The sequence below is a fragment of the Sus scrofa genome, chromosome 5 (genome assembly GCF_000003025.6).
Source record: "Sus scrofa isolate TJ Tabasco breed Duroc chromosome 5, Sscrofa11.1, whole genome shotgun sequence".
Lineage (NCBI taxonomy): Eukaryota > Metazoa > Chordata > Mammalia > Artiodactyla > Suidae > Sus > Sus scrofa.
In genome coordinates this window covers 82265627-82281761 of record NC_010447.5, presented here as the reverse complement: position 1 = coordinate 82281761, position 16135 = coordinate 82265627, and the positions used below count along the sequence as shown (strand labels likewise).

General features: G+C 43.8%; 1 protein-coding gene across 5 annotated transcripts in view; it reads right to left on the bottom strand.

Annotated features, from left to right (window-relative positions):
• GNPTAB (N-acetylglucosamine-1-phosphate transferase alpha and beta subunits) overlaps positions 1-16135 on the bottom strand; it is a 196180-nt gene that overhangs the window by 179058 nt on the left and 987 nt on the right. For all 5 annotated transcript variants that reach the window (XM_021092665.1, XM_021092666.1, XM_021092667.1 and 2 more), the window contains exon 2: positions 7233-7436. The gene's annotated coding sequence lies outside the window, so the exon portion shown is untranslated. The remainder of the gene's footprint in view (positions 1-7232; positions 7437-16135) is intronic.

The following is a 16135-nucleotide window of genomic DNA, read 5'->3' as shown; positions in this document are numbered from 1 at the left end:
GATCACTTCGCTGTACAACAGAAATTAACACAACACTGTAAACCAACTGTACTTCAATAAAATAAAATAAAAAAATCCAGGAGTTCCCACCATGGCTCAGTGGTAAGGAACCCGACTAGTATCTATGAGGATGCAGGTTCGATCCCTGATCTTGCTCAGTGAGTTAAGGATCCAGTGTTAACGTGAGCTGTGGTGTAGGTCACAGATGTGAATCCGATCCTGAGTTGCTGTGGGCTGGTGGCTCTGATTCGACCTCTAGCCTGGGAACTTCCATATGCCACAAGTGCGCCCCTAAAAAGTCAAAAACAAAACAAAACAAAAAAACACAAAACAAAACCCAATTCCTGGGTACGCCCCACCCTGAGGTCCAAATTTAGTAGGCACAGAAGAGCCCTTCACTTTATTCCATCGTCTAGCCGGTGGTCCTTTCCTGCTGTTTGCAGTCTACCCACTACTTAACCTCTTCCAGACCCACTACTCAACTAAAGTTTTTCTTGAAAACATTTGCCAGTAGCCTTCTTCATGCCAATGGTTTCAATATTTTCCAGTTGTGGCTTGTGACACAATTCACCGTGTCTCACAATTCTCCTCCTTCGAATTCAGAGCTACGACTCTGGGTAGTGTTTTTATTTCTCTTTCCTTCTCCTTCCCCTGCTTAGAAGTTGGGATTCCCATCTGGGACTCCCATGACCATTTTCTGGGGTTCCCATATTTATTCCTTAAGAAGAGCACAGTCTTAGAAGTGAGACAGACATGGGTTCATATCTTGTACCTGGGCAGTTCACTCAAACTGTGCCTCATTCTCCTTACTGGTGAGTCATGGGTGATGGCAATTAGTGCCCCTATAAATACATCCCCGACACAGAGCACTGAACTATTTCACCTTTAAGAACATGGTAAAATCCTGACCTTGAAGAAAACTCCAGGAGTGGTGGGACTAACCTGTAGGATGCAGAGAGCAGAGCCAGGGATATCAAAAACAGCGCATGGATGATTGAAATCAAGATTTATCACGGGGCAAGGAAATGGGACCAACCAAGGATTTTCCAGGAGGCCTGGGCAGACTGGGGCTGGGATCTGACAAAAGGAACTGACCCAGAAATTCCCTGTGACTGCACTAAAATGTGAGCCCACGGGCTGGTCCATACACGGAGAGGGGGCTGTTAATGGTGTTGTCAAGGGCTATGGAATGGCTCCAGAGGACACCCACAAGGGGATTTCAACCCCTTCAGTGTGGAATTCCGTCCCTTTGGCAAGAAACAAAGTAATAAAGAACCTGTTACAGTTTGCACCATTCATCGTAGTCATGTGCAAAACATGACCGCGGGGCAGTTACACAGAGCTCTTATTAGACGAGATGAGGTCTCCGTGTGCTGTTTCCCGTCGGTGATGTTATTCAACAGGATGGCTCACATGCTGAAATCTGAAACCCCTTGGGTGAAGAATCCCTCTGCAGGCTGCACCAGATGTTGCTTGTGTAGCTCCCCAAGCCCAGAAAGATGAGTTAATCCTTGAAGGAAATTATTCTGAACTTGCATCAAACTCAGAGGCTTTGATCCAACAGACCATGGCAATAAAACACAAGGCTATCAGAAGAGCTGTGGGTGGCAGTCCTGTCTCTGAGAAAGGAACAGGGCCACTGGCCGACGGCTGTGTTCCAGAAGGCCTCCAGATGCAGAGAGCCAGGAGCACAGGGCCTCACTTAGTGTGATGTTGTGAAAATCCTGCTCTTTAAACACATGTAGTCATAAACAAAAACTTCCTCACCCTTTAAAGACCCTGCAGAAGTATCACCCTCTCCAAAATGCTTCCCCGAATGTTCCAGGCCTCACTGACCCCACTGAGCTTCTTTTACCCTCGTCATCCATAGCACACAGCTTACCCTTCGAACGAAGTTCCTAGAGTCCTAAACCAAGTATATTTCATATTTCTTTGTATCTCTGAATGCCTAGCACTCTAAAAGGCGTCGTAGTCACTGTCTCATCCCTAGAATCTAGCACAGTACCTGGCATAGAGCAGATACTCAGTAGGTGAATAGGCGCTAAATGAATGAGTGGAATTGCTGGTTGATAGTTAAGTTGAGCTGGCGTGAGGAAACAAATAAAGGAAGTTGTAGTAGACACCTCTTATTTTCTTTGCCCAACATGTCACTCAAACCCTTATTCCAGGAGTCTCCTCTTTCTTCACCTTGTCTTTGTGGTTCCCATAGGAACTGCCGTGTTGTTTTATGACTCTCTGGAGTTTACCTGACTTGAACTGCTTCAATGAGTCCTTCCCGGGGATTTTTCAACTTGGAAAAGTTGTTTCCAAGTTGAACGTTAAGAATGTTCCCAAGTTGAATGTTAAGTATGTTAAGATAAGCTCTTTCCAGCACCCAAGGCTAGGTAGATATACCGGTACATTTGAGAGCTACGGCCCCCATGTTTTTCACCACCCAGAGAAAGCTGATGGCTAGCTAAAACGAAGAAGGAAACTAAGGAAGAGAATGCAGAGAGACAGGAAGCATAAATGAGAACCCTGATGGTCTTGGAGCTCTGCGTTTCAGTGGTTCCCGTACTCCAGGCACATTCCTGTCTTTGGGTTTCACAGACATCACATTATACTTTATAATCCCCTTATTTTGCTTAAATGAGTTTGAGTTTGGTCTCTATCACTTGTAACCCACAAGTTCCAACTAATACAGAAGTGTCTGCTTCGTGGTAGATACTCCATTAAAAAAGAATGGATGAATAAAATCTCATTATGCCACATTATGAAGTTTTGCAGACAGGAATTTTTTGTTTTAAAACTTCCCATCCTTATTTGTGGTTTTAAGAAATACCTCTTTGATATTCCTCCCAGAGCTAGTACAGTTCTGAAAATAGAGGGGGGCAAATGGTATACATGGAAGCTACAGTTTCTGGTAGGGTGATCCTTCATTTTTCTTCTCCAATAACTTTTTTTTTTTTTTGTCTTTTTGTCACTTCTAGGGCCGTTCCCAGGCATATGGAGGTTCCCAGGCCAGGGATCTAATCAGAGCTGTAGCCACCGGCCTACACCAGAGCGACAGCAATGCGGGATCCCAGCAGTGTCTGCAACCTACACCACAGCTCACGGCAATGCTGAATCCTTAACCCACTGAGCAAGGGTAGGGATCGAACCTGAAACCTCATGGTTCCTAGTTGGATTCGTTAACCACTGAGCCACAACAGGAACTCCTCAATGACTTTTTAGCTGTGTGTGCATTTGTTAAGAATCAGATGCTTGGAGCTGCTTCCATCTGTACATGATGGAAGACATTTATGAGGCCTTTTTAAAGTGTCCATAGAATGAAGGTTCTGAGCAGAAGCCATGGACTAAATATGAAAGGATGGTGCTAGAGACTTATTGGAACCTACATTTTCTGAACTTCAAATCCAGGAACACGGCCCAGTATATAAGAGGGAATTTATGGGAACACTGGAAGAGTTTTTTGATGTTGGGGCAACTGGTTACCATATTTGTAGAGCTAATTTTTAGCATCAAATCCTTTTTTTTTTTTTTTTTCTTTTTAGGGTCGCACCAGCAGCATATGGAAATTCCCAGACTAGGGGTCAAATCAGAGCTACAGTTGCTGGCCTATGCCACAGCCACAGCAACGGCAGATCTGAGCTGTGTCTGGAAGCTACAATACAGCTCACGGCAACACCAGATCCTTTAACCCATTGAACAGGGCCAGAGATCGAACCCACATCTTCATGGATCCTAATCAGGTTCGTTTCCACTGAGTCACAAGGGGAACTCCTCAAATCCTTCTTTAGACAGGTTGGTCTACTTATTGCCACCCAAACAGGCCAGATGGGTTTTATCCTTGGGACACTGGCTCACAAAATTCCTGGTGCCAGATACCTAACCCCCTTACCTCATCTCCTTCTATTCATATCAAACACATCCTCCAGGTAGGTCCAGCTATCTTATCTTTTCTGAAATGACTGTTCTTGTTTTTTTTGGCTTTTTAAGGCCTCACTCGCAGCATATGGAGGTTCCCAAGCTAGGGGCCAAATGCAAGCTAAAGCTGCCGGCCTAATGCCACAGGCACAGCAACTTGGGACCCAAGCCACGTCTGCGACCTACAGCACACCTCAAGGCAATGCCAGATCCTTAACTCACTGAGTGAGGTCAGGGATCGAACCCACCACCTCATGGTTCCTAGTTGGATTTGTTATCCACTGAGCCACGGCAGGAACTCCTTTTTTTTTTTTTTTTTTGCTTTTTAGGGCCGCACCTGTGACATATGGAAGTTCCCAGGCTAGGGGTCAGAGCTACAGCTGCTGGCCTACACCACAGCCAAAGCAACATGGGATCCAAGCCACATCTCTGACCTACATACACCACAGTTCATGGTAATGCCAGATCCTTAACCCACTGAGCAAGGCCAGGGATTGAATCTGGATCCTCATGGTTACTAGTCGGATTCGTTTCCACTGCGCCATGATGGGAACTCTGTTATTTGTAGTTTCTGAGTGTGCTTGTCTTCTGTCTCCAACTGGGTTATTAAGTTCCTGACGGCAGGGACAATAATAACAACAGTAATAACAGTAATAGTAGCCAATGATCACACTAATGAAAACAACAATAATAGAAGCAGCAAATATTCACTAAACACTTAAATGTGCTGGCTCTGTACTAATCATTTTACAGGTACAGTGGCCCTCCACATCCAGGTTCCACATCCACAGATTCAACCAACTGCAGGTTTCAATCTGGTTGGTTGAATCTGCAAAAATGTGGAACTTTGGGTGCAGAGTGTTGCCTATACCAGCCATTTATATAACAGACTTGAGCATCCGCAGATTTTGGTATCTGTTGGGGGTGGGTGGGTGGTAGAACCAATCCAGGTAGATACAAAGGGACAGCTATATTTTCTAATTTAATCCTCACACAACCATGTGGAGAAAAGATTAGTGTTATCCCCATTTTATAGATAGGAATTCAGAGTCTTTTGTTTTTCAAATTGATTTTTTAAAATAAAAATTGTTTAAGGTAGACAACATGATGCTTTGATACATATATGTAGTGAAATGATTACTACATTGAAGCTAATTAACATATCTTCTCTCATAGTTACATTTTTTTGTGGTGGTGGTAGTGGTAAGACTATCTAAAATCTACTCTCCTAGCAAATTTCCAGTAATCATTATGGCATTCTTAACTATATCATGTTATATATTAGATATCTAGACTTATTTCTCCTACATAACTGCAATTTGTGACTTGTGTATCCTTTGACCAACATCTCATCCCCCCCCACCACCCTTGGTAACCACCATTCATATCATTCAGGGGGGTGGGGGATGGGGCACAGCCCTCAGCATGCAGAAGTTCCCCGGGCAGGGATCATACTCGGGCCACAGCTCTGACAAAATGGGATTCCTAACCCACAGCACCAACTTTCAGCCTTCTAATCCTTACTTATATACATTGAACTTTTTTAGAGTCCACATATAAATGAGATCATGCAATTTTGTTTTGTGTCCAACTTATTTCCATTAGCCTAATGTCTTCCAGGTTCATTCATGTTGTTGCAAATGGCAAGATCACCTTCTTTTTTTTAAGCTGAATAATATTTATAATAATGTATATACACACATATACAATGAAATATATAAATATATACACACTACAATTTCTTGTTTTTGTTTTTTTTATGCACTACAATTTCTTAATCTGTTCATTTGTTAATGGACAGTTACATTGTTTCCATATCTTGAAGAGCAGTTCTCTGTCCAAAATGTACACAGCCAGAATGTGGCAGAACCAGAATGTGACCTCCAAACCTTTGCTCTTACCCAGCGTGGGTAAGAGCAATCTTGTATCATCTAGCTACCACAAACTTGTGAATAATAAGTATTTGTTGAATACATGTTTTTTAAAATAAAACAGTGAAATTCTTCATAAGAGACAGAGAAACTGAAAGTGCCAGAAGCAAATTCTCCTCCCCAAAGAGTTGGAGCATACTTGAAAGGGGGATACTCAACTTTCCCAATGTCCTTGGCTGAAGGCAATCCCATTTCCCACTCCACAAATAAACACGCTTTATAGGAACAGGAATACTGAGGATCAGCTAAGGGGAAGGGGTGGGCACTCTGGTGAAGAAGCAGCTCGGGGAGCCCAGGAGCCTTCAGGAAGCCCAGGGATCTTCACAGTGGCTCTACTACCACCCAGTCACTGGCACCTCCCTGGGACTCAGTTTCCAAACTTGTAGAATGACACATTTGAACTCGATTAGCAAGTCTCCAAGTATATTCCCTGGAATATTAGCCCCACAAGAAATTCACATATAAATTCATGTATAAAATTATTTTATCGGAGTTCCCGTCGTGGCGCAGTGGTTAACAAATCCGACTAGGAACCATGAAGTTGCAGGTTCGGTCCCTGCCCTTGCTCAGTGCGTTAACGATCCGGCGTTGCCGTGAGCTCTGGTGTAGGTTGCAGATGCGGCTCGGATTCCGCATTGCTGTGGCTCTGGCGTAGGCCGGTGGCTATAGCTCCGATTAGACCCCTAGCCTGGGAACCTCCATATGCCGCGGGAGCGGCCCAAGAAATAGCAACAACAACAACAACAAAGACCAAAAAAAAAAAAAATTATTTTATCAATAGCTATTGGGCAATTGCATTTCCCCTTGGGAGACACACAAGCCATATTAGAGGATCTGAGAAGGCAAGAAGGAAAGAAATTACTTCTCATATTTAATTAATGGTTATTTAACCCGTTTCCTAACCCAATTTGGTTTCACATAATAACTGCTAATATCTCTTAGAGCTAAAAACCATACTTAGGTTTTAAAAAAAATTGGCTAAATATTTTCTAATGACTAACATTCTCTAAGTCTCAGAGATAGTAATGTTAACTTGGGAGTTCCCTTCGTGGCTCAGCAGTTAACGAACCCAACTAGGATCCATGAGGATGTGGGTTCAATCCCTGGCCTCGTTCAGTGGGTTAAGGATCCAGCGTTGCTGTGAACTGTGGTGTAGGTCGCAGACAAGGCTCGGATCCTGCATTGTTGTGGCTGTGGCGTAGGCAGGCAACTGTAATTTGGATGACCCCTATCCTGGGAACCTCCATTTTTTGCTAAAAAGCAAAAGAAAAGAAAAAGAAATAATAATGTAACTTTACTGTAAACTATTCTTTGGTGAACTAAAGGTGGAATCATAGTTGCAAATGTTTGAGATTTTTTTGTCAGAAAAGTTTAGAGGGTGTTCTGATGCCTTACCCAGGTTTAGCTGTTCACGCTGCTTGTGAGTCTCCTGAAGTGGACGATAGGGGGCACCAGTGGACTGCAGGAACGGCCACGCCTCGACAAACTCAGTGAGAAAGAGCAACCAAAGTTGTGGCAACCAGAGCTGTTCCTCTTTCAGCCGAATGGGAAGCTACCGAGTGCCAATTCCTCTCCCTTTTTGATCACTCTCCCTCTCTCCTTTGGAGAAAAAATTGGGATTGAATCAGGATAGATAACATTGTACGTTTTCCCTTTACCTTTATAGACAGAAAACCATATAAAGCAACTCTTTTCAACTGCTTGTCTGTAGGTTGTGTTCATTTTGGGGCAACTACATTGAACAGTGGGGGTTCTGAGCCTATGAACTGAAAAAGGAATCCTCCTTTCCTTCATCAATTCTCTCATTTTAAAGTAAAAAAAAAAATTGTACAGGTTAAGCAAAGAACAAATTTCATTAGGATTTATAAAGTTCCTTTTTTTTTTTTTTTGGTTTATAAGGCCACATATGGAGGTTCCCAGGCTAGAGGTCAAATCAGAGCTACAGCTTCTGGCCTACACCACAGCCACAGCAACGCCAGACCCAAGCCGCATCTTCGACCTACACCCCAGCTCAGGGAAATACCGGATCCTTAACCCACTGAGCCAGGCCAGGGAACGAACCCGCATCCTCATGGTTCCTAGTCAGGTTTGTTAACCACTGAGCCACGAAGAGAACTCCCTCTGCTTGATTTCTGATCCAGCTCTTCCACTCATCTCTTTCAGAAAGTACAGCTGGGAAGAGCTAGGAAGCTAGAAATTAAGCAGTTGAAGCTCTTCAGAAAGTTTCTAGTGCCTTAGAATTCTAGGAAGTCCAAATCACAGAATCACAGAAGTAAAGATTTGACAATAAAGGATGAAATGAACATTTATTAAACACCTCCCATATTATTGGGCATTTTTTTTCAACCTCACATTCCTTCTCAGAGGTAAGCATGCTGCGATCTCCTTTTTATAGACGAGGGGAGAAAAGGATCTGAATGGCTAAGGAAATGGACCCCGATCGCTGAACTATCGAGCTAGGATTTGAACTAAGTTCTGTCTTATGCTCACTGTTCAGAACCATCATTATTGTTATTCATTTATGTATTTGTTTATTTAATTTTTGCCCTCCCTGTGGCATGTGGAGTTCCCAGGCCAGGGATCAGATCCAAGCCATAGTTTGGACCCAAACTGCAGCTACGGCAACACTGGATTCTCAATCCTCTGTGCCGGGCCAGGCATTGAACCTGCGTCCCAGTGCTCCCAAGACACCATGGATCCCATTGTGCCACAGTGGGAACTCCTGCTCAGAACCATTATACCATCACTTTTTATTCTCAATTCCTGTTTTCTGCTACAATGACACAGTCCATATCCTCTACACATGATTTTTTCCTATACTTTCTTTACATTTGCACACATAACTATATTCTACAACCATGTTTGTCTCTGCTTTTCACCATCATTTGAGCAAGCAAGTTCTTCCCAGGATCTAACTTGTATCCCTCCAGAGGCAAAGGGAGTTCCCTACCTTGCCTAGGGGAACATGGAAATTGGCTACAACATTCCAGGAAGCAGCTCCTCTAGGCTGGGTCTAAATTACTGCTGCCTCTTTTCTTCTTTTTTGTAATTTTTTTCAGTTTTATTGAAGTAGAGTTGGCAAATACGACATTTAAAGAGCATGACATGATGACTTGCTACACATTGTGAAAGGACCCCTCTCTGAGTTAACACATCCGTTACTGCACACATTTACCTTTTTTTTGGGGGGGGGCATTTAAGTTCTAGTCACTTGGCAAATCGCAATTACCAAACTACTTCTGTTAGAAGAATTGACAATTCAAAACACATGCGCTCTCATGAAAGCCTCACTCCCACCTCAGACGCTCAACTCTAGGCCCTTTTAGCGTAAGCCTGAAATACCACTCAGAATCTGGCCCTGTTAGCTAGACTGCAGTCAGAAAAGATCGCGGCTTTTCTTCCACTCCCATTCCTGCACTGGGTCCTGCACTGTTCCCTTTTATCAAAGTATATTCTAGGGCTCAAATATATGGCCTATTTGCATTTGAGCTGTCAGTGACCAGAAAACAGAATTTTTTAACATGGGGCGTTTGGGCACTCTTTTTTATTCTTTACAAATAGAAAACTCTAGTCTGAAAAATCCCTTTGCAAAAAGATATGTGTTGGGCATCTAGAAAAAGAGAAAGCATAGCAGTACAATAATTTGCATTTAAGAGCAAGTGAAAGTTTTCAGAAAATGTAGGGAATTTGGAGGTAAAAGACCTGGGTGTGAATCCTCTCACAGCCCCTTACTACTTATGTGATTCAGGGCCTGTTAATTTAACCTTTCTAAGCTTGTATTTTCTTCTCTGTGAAATGCAAGTAATAATACATATATAACTCATACAAACATAATGCATAGTTCATAACTGTTGAAAAGATTCCTGCAAAGTACTTCATTAAATTTTAAGATATCATTATTAGTACCATTGAGGAGTTCCCGTCATGGCACAGCAGAAATGAATCCACCTAGGAACCATGATGCCTCAGGTTCAATCCCTGGCCTTGCTCAGTGGGTTAAAGATCCGGCATTGCCATGAACTGTGGTGTAGGTTGTAGACACGGTTCAGATCTGGCGTTGCTGTGGCTGTGGTTTAGGCCAGCAGCTGTAGCTCCGATTCAACCCCTAGCCTGGGAACCTCCATATGCTATGGGCGCAGCCCCAAAAAGACAAAAAACAAAAAGACCAAAAAAATTAGCACTATTTATATTGCTGCAGCACTAAAAGAGCCTACCTCAGGTTTGAAAGAATAACTTTCATGGTTACTAGTCAGATTCGTTTCTGCTGCACCACAACAGGAGCTCCGAGAGAATGACTTTCAATCTTGTCTCTTTGGGGCACATTTTTATTCTGGGTGTTTACTATGTACCAGGCCTTACATGTGTTAAGCTTCACATATATTAGCTCATTCCTATCAACAATCTTAGAAGGTAGATGCTAGAAGGTGTTTAGTAACTACATTTTATACCTGAAGCCAAGAAGTGAAGCAAAATACCTATAGCTATGAGTTAGTAAGTGATTGAACCCAGGCAGTGTATTTCTGGAATCCATCCTTCTGAGGACTCTATCAGTTAAGACTCATTTTGGAGGTGAGGAATAGAAACTCAAAATAACACTGGCTTAACCTAGATAGAAGTTTATGTCTCTTTTATGTAAAAGTCCAGAGGTCAATAGTTCAAGACTAAACTGGAGGCTCAACTTCACACAGCACTCAGGGCTCCATGCTGCCTTTTATTCCAGTTCTCCTGATATGCAGTCTCATTTCCAACACCCAAAACAGATGCTAGAGCTTAGTTGTTATGTTATATCTTCTTTCCAAGCAGTCGGATGGAGGAAGATAGAAAAGGGATAAAAGACATGGCAGTTTTGTACTGTGGACTCCTCCTAGGTGTGGCCATATAGCATTTCTGGTTATATCCCATTGATCACAACAGCAAGAAGGCTGGGGAATGCAGTCATTACTCTGGATGGCTTTGTGACCCGCTGAAACTGGAGAATTTTATTACTGAAAGAACGGGAGAGGCAGTCAAGGGCTAGGGAATGTGTGGAGGCGCAGTGGGAGACAAAGCTGGAGAGGTGGGCAGGGGCTGGGTGAGGAGAACCTACCAAGACCCTTCCATTCACCACGCTAATCTTTGGGTTCATCTCCCATTTTAGCAGGTACCAGGGAAAGGCAGGGCTATCCATTGAAAACCATCAGTTATGGCCATTGACTGGTCCTCAAAAGCCTTGTACTAGGCACTCCCAGAATACAATGCAGGTGTCCACCTTGGTGGTAGATTTGAGGCTGGTTCCAGTCTGAGACTCATTAGCTCATTAGGCTAAAACGGGGGTGGGTGGCTTCTGATTCATGTCTCCAGAGAGTCCAGAAAGAGGAGGTGGGGTGGGAGGACACCAGGACAGCCTTTAGGTTTTGAGTGGCCTCTGGTTGGCTTCTTTGCACCTCCAGAGAGGGTCTGGATGCCGCACACTGGAAAGCAACTTCATGGCTTCCAAAGATCTTTCCCATATCCAGTTTCTCTTGGAACACACAGTAAGACTGCAGTAGGGGTTGCTCTGTTCACATTTTGCCAATGAGGAAAAGGAAGTCAGAATATCCCTGTGATATTCAGTAGGAGGAGGTGAAGTCTTAGAATCTGTCTTTCCACAAAGTGCCAGGAGATTCTTAGGCTCCGATAACTCTGAGAAGCACCACACTCAAGGCGCTGAGCAATATGGCAAGGTGACATCTCACGAGGGTGGCAGGGGAATCAGGGGACCATAAACTCCATGACGACTTTCAGTTGTGTTTTTCATCACTAACGCTGCATCCCTACCTGGCACCTTGTAGGTACTCAACAAATATTTGATGAAAGGATGAATGAAGACAAGTTTAGGTCTGCAGCCTTCTTGGATACTACTTCTTGCCCCATGGAATAACCCCAGAATGAGGTCACATTTTTATAGGCTTAATGTTGACAAGGTAGGAAATACATACTCTTAAACCCTCCATTTTAGAGAAAGAAACTGAAGTTAAATGATTTGCCCAAGGTTACATAGATTATAAGCACTAGAACCAAGATTCAAACTCAGGCTCTTAAATATTATTACTGTCTTGTTTCTCTCATAGAGAATAACTGTTCCCTGTCAGTAGGTTTACTGTGGCTCAGATCATTCCCCATGAAACAGAAAAACATCTATTCCGTAGGTATTTAATGTAATAGTTAAACCTAATACAAAGATGTGAGTCCTGTCACTTGACACCAGTGGTATAGAAAAGTTCCACTCTGCTTCATATCCTATTTGCTCATACTGAAGTGCCAAACCAGATTGACAGCGGCGAATGCATAGTGACCTTGAATGTTTACTTTACTCATGAGCACACATCTGTTTTCGTTAATGGGGATGAGGGCAATCAGAGGGAGCTCTCAGAAGCAGACGTCCTTGACGTGGAATTCTCTTCCAGTCTGTGAAGTTTTATCATCCCTCAGGCTGGAGAGCAGTTTGTCAGTTTAGACAGTGGCCTGTTGAACCCAGAAGCTTCTGGCTCTTCTGTTCTTTCAAAAGAGGCCTTGTTTCGTAGGGGCCCTTTGCTGAACTTGAATCTGAAGGAGATGTGAGATTTTGTGGAGTCACAACATCAAAAGGACCCCAAGGAGGTTTAGAAGAGGAAAACAGCTCTGTGGGGGTCCCATCTAAAAACTCCTCTTTTCCGGCAACAAATTCAAAGTACAGGAGTTGACCTCTTCTGATCCGCCTTCTCAGGGTCCCTCCCCCACCACTGCTCCTTTGCCACTTTTGAATCCACTGCCTCAGCCCTAGCATGGGCTGTGGGGGAGGGGAATTTGCCCACATTGGGAGTCGTTTGCATTTCCTTCCTTGGTTGACATGGCTTGATAGCAGGCATAACACACAGCTTGCACAGGCAAATGATGCCTTGTAATGCGTTTGGCATGAGCAGCCTTCGTGTTTTCTTGCAAGTTCTTCATTTGTCTTAGATGCACAGCAGCTGGCCCTTACACTCTCTGACTGCTATAAATGGGCACACACAGGCCGATGGGGAGTCAATCAGTGGGTTTCATGGGGACTTGGCTTTTTCACTCAGCTACCTCACCTGAAAGAAAAGTTGGAGACAGGACCATATGCTTCTTGGAGGCAAGTAACTGTGACTAGATTTGGAACCCACCACATCACCCAAAGTGATGAAAACAGCTGTCGACCGACTGACGTTACATCCCCTGACATTTGGTAGAAAGTGAGGCGTTTTCAAGGAGCAGCATATGAAAAAAGAGTGGAACTATTGTATTTGGAGTGAAGTAATGAGGTCCTGCTGTATAGCACAGGGAACTATATCTAATCATTTGTGATGGAGCACGATAGAAGATACCATGAGAAAAAGAATGTATATATATGTATAACTGGGTCACTCCGATGTACAGCAGAGGTTGACAGAACACAGTAAATCAACTATAATAACTTTTTTTTTTTTTAAAGAAAAATAGAAGTAAACCTGGGAGTTCCTGTCATGGCTCAGCAGTAACAAACCCAACTGGTATCCATAAGGATGAGGGTTTGATTCCTAGCCTCATTCAGTGGGTTAAGGATCCAGCGTTGCCGTGAGCTTTGGTGTAGGTCGCAGCTGGCATTGCTGTGGCTGTGGTGTAGGCTGGCAGTTGTAGCTCTGATTCGACCCCTAGCCTGGGAACTTCCATATGCCACAGGCATGGCCCTTAAAGAAAAGAAAAGAAAAGGAAAAGTAAACCCACATATAAAAGAAATAGTGGAGGTAGGAAGTAAGAATACAGAGGGTCTTGGTAGTAAGTCTGCTCATGAAGCAGTCATAGTCTGATTTTGTATTTCTTTTCTAACTCAATAAAAATGTGATTTTTTTCCCCTTGGTTACAGAAGAAATATGATGACTTATGGTTCAATACTTCCCTATGTGATTTCTTAGACTTTTGACATTTATATCATACTGCTTTTTTGGTGTGTGTCTTTTTAGGGCTGCACCTGCAGCATATGGAGGTTCCCAGGCTAGGGGTCTAATCAGAGCTACAGCTGCCGGGCACATCCACAGCCACAGCCACGCCAGATCCAAGCCTCGTCTGCAACCTACACCACAGTTCACGGCAATGCCAGATCTTTAACCCAGTGAGCGAGGCCAGGGATCGAACCCAAGACATCATGGTTCCTAGTCGGATTCATTTCCACTGCGCCATGACAGGAACTCCTATATCATGTTTCTAACAGTTATATTATTGGTTTTCTGAGATATCTGCTCATTCCATTGGGAAAAGCATTTTTTTTATTAAAAATTTTTTTTTTTTTCTTTTTAGGGCTGCCCTTGCAGCATGGAGGTTCCCAGGCTAGGGGTCAAATCAGAGCTACAAGTGCTGGCCTACACCACAGCCACAGCAACACAGGATCCTTAAGCCACTGAGTGAGGCCAGGGATCGAACCCTCATCCTCATGGATCCTAGTTGGGTGTTTTAACTGCTCAACCATGAAGGAAACTCCTGGAAAAGCGTTTTTTTTTTTTTTGTTTTTTTTTTAATTTTATGGCTATACCTATATCATATGAAGCTTCAGGGCTAGGGACTGAATCTGAGCCACAGCTGTAACCTACACTGCAGCCTTGGCAACACCAGATCCTTTAACCCACTGTGCCAGGCCAGGGATTGAAATGTACCTCTGCAGCTACCTGGGCCACTTCAGTCAGATTCTTAACCTACTGTGCCATGGCAGGAACTCGTGGAAAAAGCATTTTGCAATACATGTAACCTCTGTTCATGCTGGTCACCTCCTTTCACTGCTCCATCCACCCCCATGCCACATTTACGCTTTCCCAAATTATAATTCTGACAAATCAAGGGCTCTAGGGGTCTGCATCTCGTCTTTCTGCAGTTCTGACAGAATGTGGGAGTGGGCAAGCAACAGATGGTTAAAGATTTGAGCAGGCGGGGACTCGTATCCACTCTAATGCTCTTGAGATAGATGCACCTGAGAAAGGTAAGTCTAAGCATGAGAACCAGACATCATCTTCAAGGCTATTGGGAACCCAAATAGCCTTACCCCTTCCTGAAGTTTCCCCTGCATAAGCTTGGAGGGAGACGAGCCCAATACCTTAGCACTTTCCACGCAGGACTCCAGGTTCCCCACCACCCGAGAGAAGGAAAGATAATTGACATCGAGCTTCCTGCCAATTTTGTCCTCTGGGGCTCTCAGGTTGGATATAATTTTATATAGAAAGATAAGGAAGGGGAGTTCCCCTGTGGTTCAGTGGTTAATGAACCCAACTAGCATCCATGAGGATGTGGGTTCAATCCCTGGCCTCACTTGGTGGGTTAAGATCTGGTTGACCCATACCAGAGCTTTGGTATAGGTTGGAGACGCAGCTCAGAAACCACCTTGCTGTGGCTCTGGCGTATGCCAGTGGCTACAACTCCAGTTCAAGCCCTAGCCCGAGAACCCTCCATAAGCTGTGGGTACAGCCCTAAACACACACACACACACACACACAAAGATAAGGAAGGAGTTCTCATGTGGCTTAGTTTGGGGTTCAATCCCTGGCCTTGCTCAGTGGGTTGAGGATCTGGTGTTGCCGTGAGCTGTGGTGTAGGTTGCAGATGCGGCTCGGATCCTGTGTTGCTTTGGATCTAGCATAGGCCGGTGGCAATTCAAGCCCTAGCCTGGGAACCTCCATATGTGGTGGGTGCAGCCCTAAAAAAAAAAAAAAAGAAAAAGTAAAAAAAAAAAAAAAAAAACCATGGTTCTCTCCCAGATAAAATTAGATATAGATGTGTATATAAGCCTGTTCTTGCTGCATAACAAACTACCCCAAAATTTAGTGGCTTAAAATATGTTCAAGATCTGTGGATTGGCTAAATAGCTCTAGTCTGGGCTGACTGGAGCTGAGTGGTTGAGACTGGCTCATTCGTATACCTAGGATGGCTGGAATAGCTGGGACAGCACGGTCTCTCTATCCACAGTGTCTGTCATCCTCTAGGTTACCCTCAGGCTGCTCCTAAAGCTCTAGGAGAGATGAAGCCCTAATGCACAAGCATGTTTTAAGCCTCTGCTTATGTTACATTTGCTGATGTCTCATTGGCTAGAGTAAGTCATGTGGTCATGTGTTTGAAAGTGGAGAGGAAGACTCAGTCTCTTAATTGGAGGATCTGCAACATATTGCAACCACTTAAAAAATATGCCACACCATGTGACTTGCTTTGGCTAATAAAATGTGAAAGCTTTGGGGGCAGAAGCTTTAAGAACAATGTATGCGTCCCTGTATTCTCCTTTCCTTCTCACACAATCACCAGATACCCTGGAGATGGCAGTT